The sequence below is a fragment of the Pteropus vampyrus genome, unplaced genomic scaffold (assembly GCF_000151845.1).
Source record: "Pteropus vampyrus isolate Shadow unplaced genomic scaffold, Pvam_2.0 Scaffold78, whole genome shotgun sequence".
Lineage (NCBI taxonomy): Eukaryota > Metazoa > Chordata > Mammalia > Chiroptera > Pteropodidae > Pteropus > Pteropus vampyrus.
In genome coordinates, this window is record NW_011888859.1 from 5,046,192 (window position 1) to 5,055,322 (window position 9,131).

Genomic DNA, 9,131 nt, shown 5'->3' on the forward strand with positions numbered 1-9,131 from the left:
ACCTATGAAGATACACTCCAAAGAGAGAATTGAAATAGAATTTATTTTTAAAATTCGGCGAAGTATTTAAGGATATAGTTCTGAGCAAGACTTGAAATCCTTATGAATGTTCTATGCCTTTATATTCTTAATTTATTCTAAAGATTTCATGAAACATGAAGATGGTCATCATTCTTTGACTTTTCATTGTTTTTTCCTAATTTCTTCTTCCTTCTGAAACATAAATGTATCTTTGAGGTAAATGACTGGCGTATTAAAGTTACATCAAACAACTATCAAGATTAAATTAAGTAGAATGCGCTTTCTTTGGAAAATTGATTAAATCCAGTTTCCCTAGTGAAAGATATAAATAGAAATGATTTCAAATCAAATTCACCCCAGATGAGGGCTCTACTATTGAACCTAGGAATATCCTTTTAAATAAACAATTTCTTTTCAGGAAAAAAAAAACTGATTGATAAACATATACGATATTCAAGCTTAGTTATAATTGAAGAAATTGAAAACTTCTAAAATCGAGAAGTGAATTTCCCTCTTTTGTGTTGCCAGGGATGAAAATGTTTGCTGTGGGTGTGAGAAATCTGCAGTCTCAGGCACCATCAGTAGGAGTGTGAATCGATACAACCTTTTTAGAGAGCAATTTGGCAGGATGTATTAAACTTTAACATATAAATGTTACCTTTAAATTTAAATACATCCTTTGCTCTTTCAATTCCATTTAGAAATTTATTCTATAGTTTTTTTACACGCGTGAACGGGAATAATCATTGCCACATGATGTGTAAATAGCCAAAAAAACCCACTGAAGGCCTATCAATTAGGACGGCGTTCTCTTAGATGTTATGGCACATCTGTGCTTGCATGCAGATGTTCAAAGGAACGATATGGAGCTATACGTGCTGCTAGAAAGAAGCCCAAGATAAATTGCTTTGTGCAAAAAAAAAGTAAGTTGGAGAATTTGTATAACATAATCCTGTCTGAAATATATACATATTTTATGTATATGCTCTGGAAAAAACACTTGGCAGTGGGAGAGTGGAAAGTACTTTTGCTTTGTACATTATTCTGTCCCAGACCATTTCTGCTATTTTCTTTCTTTCTTTTTGGTTTTGCCATTGTCGTTCTTGTTCTGTTGTGTTTATTTTTTTGTTTGATTGTTTGTTGCCACGAGCACATATTATTCTTATAAAAATATATTACCAACAGTGTAAATCATTTTTACCTATATTAAGTATTTTGTTTTAATGGTCACTAAATCTGGGGACCACAACACATAGGCCTTTTCCAAAAATAACAGCAACATTAGGCATGTCATCAGTCTCTTTTTCTCTTTTCTCCCTCGTGGCACCTCTGGTGAAGAGATTCCTTTTTAATAGTTGACTAAAGAGTTAAAGTTGTCCCTGAGGTCAGAAGAAGATGCTTAGTTAGGGACATATACACACCAGGTCTGAGGAGAAAGTGGGCTTAAAAAGCAAAAATTAAATGTGCTTGTATAAAAAAACTTAGGCTTAAGTGTGGCACTTTGTCATCTCCCATACTGTCTCACTTAGCAGCCACTAATTACAAGTAAGGGAAAATGGAGAGAAATTAAAGGCACAAAATAAAGCAAATATTTGGAAGCTCGCTCTTGTAGGAGAGATCCAATTCCACATAAGTCTTTCAGTTCTAAATAGCAGCAACAGCCAGAAGCCAAAGTATTTTGCTTCATATCATGTAGATGTCAGTTATATATTGACCAAAAAAGTATTCACGTTACAGAAAAGTGGCTTTTGCAGACAGAGAAGCAACTGTGACATACTTAGAAATGCTTATTTCAATGAGATTTTCTGTTATTGGACTCAATGCACTGAAAAAAAAAAAAAAACGGAGAGAAATAGGTTGTTCTAATAGCCGTTTGATTAATTTCTCTTTTTTTCCTATTTGATCAAATTTTCTTGCAAACTCCTTTGTAGGTTAGAGTCTATTTTAGTAGGCAGTACCTTGGTTGAAGCTGCTTTTCAATAAGAAGGATGGATTAAACTGCCCTCTTCCTAATTGCTTTCTGAAGCCCTCCCTTCTCCCTAATCTCACTGTAGTTTCTTAAGAAATGAGGCACTTACGTATCCCAAGGGGTTAAATGGAGATTTCTGCTGCAGAGGGTAAAGTAGAGAGTTTGCTGCATTAATCATTGAATAACATCAATCACACATCCACTTGGGCAGTTAAATTTCTGTTGAACAAAGTACGGAAGTACCTGGGGAATGTCTCCCTCTTTGTAAGTGGTGTCATTAGATATCTGTCGCGAAGGCCTTGTAAAAATAGATGTGAGGCTGCAAACAAAGTCATTTTCACGCTGACACAATACTAGGCACATAATGGGTAATGTTCTATAAAAATTATTGAGTAAATAAATTAAATTCCAAAATAAATTATCGCACCAATTCCCTAAGCAGACTATTAATTAGCTTTCATCCAAACTTGTGTGCTCATTGCAGTGGGAATTACCTTCCTTAAGCACCATTTTGATTTTTCAGATTCATTTTCAGAAACCATAATGGGTCCAAATTTTTGCTCACATAAAATCCGTATTGCCGGTCCATGTTGAAAGAGTTTCTAACAGTTGGTTCCCTTCTCCCTAATTTCCCTTTTAAAAAATGATTGTACATTCATATTATCTGTGCTAGCCTAGAACACATGTGAATCTGCCTCATAATTTGCTTCCTGCAAAAATAATTTGCTTTTGCCATCTACAATGCCTTTCGTCCTCTCCAGATCAATCCCATTCTGTTCTTATTGTCATTTGTCATTCCAGCCAGCTTTGCAGAATGTAAATATAGAGCGGTGTATTTACAAATGACTTATAGAGAGTTCTATTTCTGTCTTACATGACTTCATGTCAATTCAATGCAGTCTTAATTATCTTTAGTGGAATATAAGCACATCGGAGGCAAAGGCTGCTTTTACAACTTTCTCACACATCGAAACGGTAACATTTACAAGAGGCTTCATGACCTACTTAATTTCAAGAGTATGATAACATCTTAGAAAAAGATCGAAGTGACTTAATTTAAAAGTTAAAAATTAAAAGAAATATCATATTGGGTCATGTCAATATCACATTGATGAGTCAATAATGAAAAAGTGTCAAATATTTGCAGATCAATCTAAAACTATAATGAAATTCAAATAAAAGTCCCAATTGTCATAGGTTTATGTTTTTTAAAAAACATAGATCTATTATTTAAAAATTTTTTTTAAAAAAGCATTCTAAAACTCATCTTCAGAAATTTTAAAAAAATTATTAGCATATCAGTTATACAAATATTCAAAAAGTAGAATAATTAAAGCTATGGCACTGGTAGCATATGAATATCAACAGAACATAACAGAGTTTAAAAATGATCCATGTACATTAGGAGAATATAGTTTTTCTTAGAGAACATTTTCTATCAGGAGATAAGGAATGACTTATTCTATAAAAATTAAAATATTTGATCATCCATTTGGAAAAATAAAAATTTGGATTCCTACCATATAGCAAAGTAGATACCAGAGAAATTAACAATTTCGAAGTAAATCAAATAAAACCAAAACAACATTTAAAATATTGTGCAAATTGTAGGCTAATATTTCTAGAATCTGTCAGAAGAGAGGCCTTTCTAAAAATGGTACCAGACAGAAAATAAAGAGGAATAAAAATCCTAATAAAGTTTTAAAACTCTTCGTAAAAATACCATAAACTATGCTTAATGATAATAAACTGACTGATGAAAACATTTATAATACATAAATATTCAACATATAGTCTTTTTAACAATTAGAAAGAGAATGCCTTGATAGAAGAATGAGCAAAGAACCTTTAAAAAGCAACACAAAAAAAGAATGAACACAAACTGCAAACGAATCTTTAAAAATGTTTAACCATCCTAGTAATCAGAAAGTCTATCTGATTAGCAATGATTGGAAAGAATGATACCTAGCGTTGGAATGGATATGAAAAAATGGGACATTTTCATCCACTGCTGGTGAAAGTGTAATGTCGTACGGTATTATGGAGTGAGATTGGGGAGTACTCGGAAGCCTTTAAAAGGACTTGTACATTTCATTAGATGATGTAGGAAAATAAATGCATAAAGAAATGCTTCTAACAACTGATCATTATAGCAAAATATTTGGGAAAATATGTATTATTCAGGAAAACCCCAAATAAGAGCTTAAATAGGTAGAAATTTATTTTCCTGCCATGTAATAAAGTACTGAGATAAGCATTCCATAGCTAAGATTGCAACTGCATGACCCACAGTGACTCAGGCTCCTTCTATCTGTGTCTACAGTCTCTTCAATATGAAGATTTTACCTGCGGTTCAAGATCATTATTTGATTTCCGAGCATGTCATCCATACTCTAGCCATTAGGAGGATGAAGAAGAAAGGCACAGTTCTTTTTAAGGACAGTTCTTGGAAGTTGAACATAACATTTCAGTTTGGTCACATGGTTGCACCTAACTACAAAGGAAACTGGGAAATAAGCCTTTATTCCAAACAGCACCTGCCCCGCTAAAAACAAAGAGTCTTGTGAATAAGGAAGAAGAGACTTTAGAAGTCAACCTGCAGTTTCTCCCACATAACCTAAATGTTGACTCGCCAGTGATTCAACAACAAATAAATTATGGTACACGCAGACAATGAAATACTATACAATTATTAAAATGTCGATATGGATTTATTTTTATTATCTTGGAAAGAGAAGCACAGTCTATTAAACGACGAAAGCAGTTTATGAAACTTTTTATAGTATGATCTTATATCTCTTGTTTATTTATCTAGTTGGCCTTTCACATATTTTATGTATCTTATCTATCTACCTACCTTTCCCTATCTATGTTGTAGTGCTTTTTAGTTTCTAAAATGATAGAATTTCTGTTATCTTGTTTTGGTTTTTAAATTTCTGACTATATAGCATTGTGCTATAAAATGAATACTTTGGTATTTGTCGTGACTGGGTGGTGGCCACTCTCTGGTAATTACCTGTTTTTTCTCTAATTATTGGGGGCAGGATTCTGTATGTGTCTGTTAGAACGAACTTATTAATTGTGTTTTTCAAAGCATTTTATACTTTCTAATTATTGTAGGCTTTCTATATCAGTTTTTGATAAATATGTGTTCAAAATACCCATCATGATTGAGATATTTAATAATTCTTTGCGTATATATGTCATTATTTGTCTTTATATATTTTTGAGGCTTTGTTTTTGGGCACATGCGAGTTTGGGATTATGTTTTGGGTCATTGTTCTTTTTATCAATAAATAATGGCCCTTTTTGCCTAATACTATTGCCTTCAATTTTACTTCTTCTATTTAATATTGCCTTTCTACCTTTATTTCTTTAGTCTTTTACCTGGAATTTTCCCCCAGAATCTTATTTCAGTTTTGAGGAGTCATTGTCATTTCTGCCTGTAAAAGGCATGCAGATAGAATTTATATTTCTAGTCACATAATCTCTATTTTTTAACAGGTGAATTTAATGTTTATATTTATTAGGATTGCTGATAGATTTATTCATACCCTTTTATTTTGTGTTTTTTATTTGCCATATTTTTTTCTTATTATTTGGGTTTGTTTTTTCTTCTGCTTCTTATTGGATTAATTAAGTTCATTCTTCCCTCCTACCCCCTGGTGTTTTGGAAGATACATATTCAATTTTTTTGAGAGGTTACTCTTAAATTTTGAATATACCACACTTAATTTAAAAGACTGAAGTTAATCAATGCTACGAAACCTCTGCGTTTTCTGTTCTCTCTTCTCCTATGTTTTCATTGTCTAGTTTATTAGTTTCAGTTGTTTTTACAAATCTCCCTAAATTAGCTTTTATTATTAAGGTTGTAGGGTATATACCATACATACCACTTCCCTTCCTCTCTGGAATTCAGAACCAATATGGAGAAAGAAGAGGGAAGAGATGCAGGAATGAGACTGAAAATCAAAACACCACACTAGCTTTATTTCAGGTAAAGTTGATTGGAGAAAGTGATTTGAGATCTGTGGCCAGTTGGGTTTGCTGGTACTTTATTCCTGAATTAGATGGACTTAGCCTCCAATGACACAGTCAGACAATAGCAGATCTCCCTAACAAGGCTGCTTGCTCACCACCTGGACACAAAGACCAGAATGTCCCTTCTCTGGGGGCAGGCAGATCTGAAGGAGAGAGAATAGCAGGCAGGGGCTGAGCCAAGCGTGTTGAGGTCTTCCTCTTAAACTTTCCAATCGTCCTGCCTGTACGAGGAATGGTTAAGGGTGCAGAGAAGTTAAGAGTGTTTTCTATAGTATCACTTGTGGAGATCGAAGTAGAACTTTTCTCCTTTCTATGGGCCTGTAAGTAGGAAGTAATTGTTCCTTTAACAATTATTATTATTATTGCTGTTTCGTTAATGTTGTTTTCTATAGTCTGCTTAAGGCTGATTTACCATGAAGCTAACGTTTCAGCTTCAAGCCCTTTACTTGATGGACCCTCCCAAGGCTCTGAAACCAGGAGGGAGCAGCAGCCCCACAAGAGTTGGAGGAACGGCATCCTGCTAGGCTGCAGGTCATTTTTCCTGCCCTGGAGCTGGTCTCGGGGCTGCAGGAGAGGGGATGGGCATTGGGCGCCATTCCCCAGTGACAACCTGCACTGCACAAACCCCATGGAGCATCAGCATCTTCCCCAAAGAGAAGAATCTGACAGAGACACTGCTCCACTCTCAGCTAGAAGGCCATGTGACTTGGCACACTCCATTGTTGAGAACTGCCCTGGCAAGGTCGGAGGTGGGAGGGATACTGGGCGTGGAGAAACCTGGCCGACCTTGATTAGCTCGCTGCGACAGTGAGATCAAAGGGCTGAAGTTATCTGAAGACTCCCTCCCGATACCAATAACTAATGTGAAGCTAAAATAAACTTTTCTAAACTATGACTGATTTTTTTTTTTTTTAAAAAAAGGACAAACTTTGACCAACTATGTTGGAAGACTGATTTATCTTTACACTTCTTTATATAGGACGATATTTAAAAGGCATTTTCACATCAAGAGATGATCAAAGAGTATGTAGCCAAAACACAGAGAGGTTTTGTCTCATTTAGCTACAATTAAAATTTTTGCTTGTCATGATTTCTAGTCTCGTGCTAAGAAAATGTAAACTTTTGTACCTAATTTTCTATTCATACTTTTCTTAGAAAGGGTTCCCCAAATTATAAAAGCCTTAGGTCCCACAAAACATGAATCTAACCTTGTTTTTTTTGAGTTTTACAAAAATGTTTGCCCATTTCTTTGCTTATGAAGCGCCTTGTTTTCCCACATCTTTTTTCTGGGTCCGTTTTCCCTCTTAATCAAGTACATCTTTTAGTAGTTCTTCCAGTGAAGGTCTGTGAATGGTAAGCTCTGCTAGGGCCATTATCGAGCCCTGCTCTTGAGTGAAACAGCTGGGTAAAAAATTCTATTCAAGATTTTTCCCCCTTTCAGCGACAGTTAATAATAACTTAAGAGTTGTTACTTCACTTCTGGAATTTGCCATTATTGCAGAGAAATGTACTTTTCCCTTTGAGGACGATCTGTCTGTTCTCCCTGTCTTTCTTCTCTGCCTTTTGTGCGCTGTAGTTTCATCTATCTGGGTTTGAATTAGTTTTTATTTAACCCACGAGGGCTGAGGTGTACTACAATCTGAGGACCGATATCCTTTTTCAGTCCTGGGGAAGTCTCATTCTTTAGCACTTCATCTTTGAAATTGTTTTTAATAAGTCCTGTGCAGATACAAAACACCTTAAAAATATAGGTAGGGTATAAAGAAAAGTGGGAAAAAAAAGAGTAATAGTACAACACTTAGGCACTGACCATTGAATGTAGGAAAAGAACCAAAAGATCAACGCCATTCATTACTTTTAGATTCTGCTGTGTGCCACCCACCGAAAAAACTCACCTGTGTTTATCATTTTGTTGTATAGTTTCTCAATGAAAATATAGTGGTCTGTGCATTTTTAAATGTTGTATCAGTGAGATAATGTATATGTTTTTCAGTTCGTTTTTTCAACTCAAAGTTTTTGAGATTCTACTATGTCGTTGAGTATAGCTATAATTTATTCCTACTCAGGACTATATAGTATTCCATCACCCATGTTTTATTCATTCTGCTGTCAATGGCTTTGTGCCGCTTTAAGCATTTTCATAAATGCTTCCAGGAACAGAATAGAAAGGAGCGGAATTGCTAGGTCATAGAGGATGGGCATGTTCTTAAAGCAAAATTGGTTTCCAAAGTGATTGTTCTAATTTATATTACGTTCAGTACTCTATGGGAGATTGCCTTGCTCCACAACCCTGTCAATGCATGATAGTTTCAGACGTTAATATATGCCAGTTTTGTGGATATGTAATGCTAAGTCATAGTAGATTTAATTTTTATTTTTGTGATTGGTAATCAGACTGAGTGACATTTTTAATATTTATTGACCATTTATGTTTTCTTTTCCACAAAATGCTTGTGTAATTCTTTTGATCCCCCTCCTTTTTTTTAATTGATTTGCCTTTTTCTTATTGATTTGTAAAAATTTCTTACATATGCAGGATACTAATCTCTTGACAATTATATATTTAGCAAATATATTTTCCTAGCCTGTAGCTGGTCATTTCATTCCAATTATGGTGTCTTTCGATGAATGGACATTGTTAATTTTAATATAGCCAAAGTTGTCAATGTTTTTCTCTGTGCTTTTTAATTTTTATTTCCTGTTTAAGAAAAGGTTTAGATATTTTGATATCATAAAAGTATTATCCCATATTGACTTCTAAAATTTTTATAGTTTTGTATTTCACATATGGCTCATTAATTCACTAGAGTTGATTTTTGTATATGATGCATTGAAAGGGTTCTAATTATCTTATGCATCTTATCAGTATTTGTTTTTATATGTATATGTTCTGATCTCCCGTCTCACTTGTTATATAAAAGATATATTGTGGAGTGCATGAAAATGGTATTCTGAGAGATATTTATAGCCTTAATACTGAAGGCTGAAAATTAAATAGCTATGTTTCCAAATTTGAAAGTAAAAGAATAACAAAAAAATCCACAAAGGAAATAGAATAAAAAACACTATAAAGAGTAGAAACTAATTAAATAACCATCAT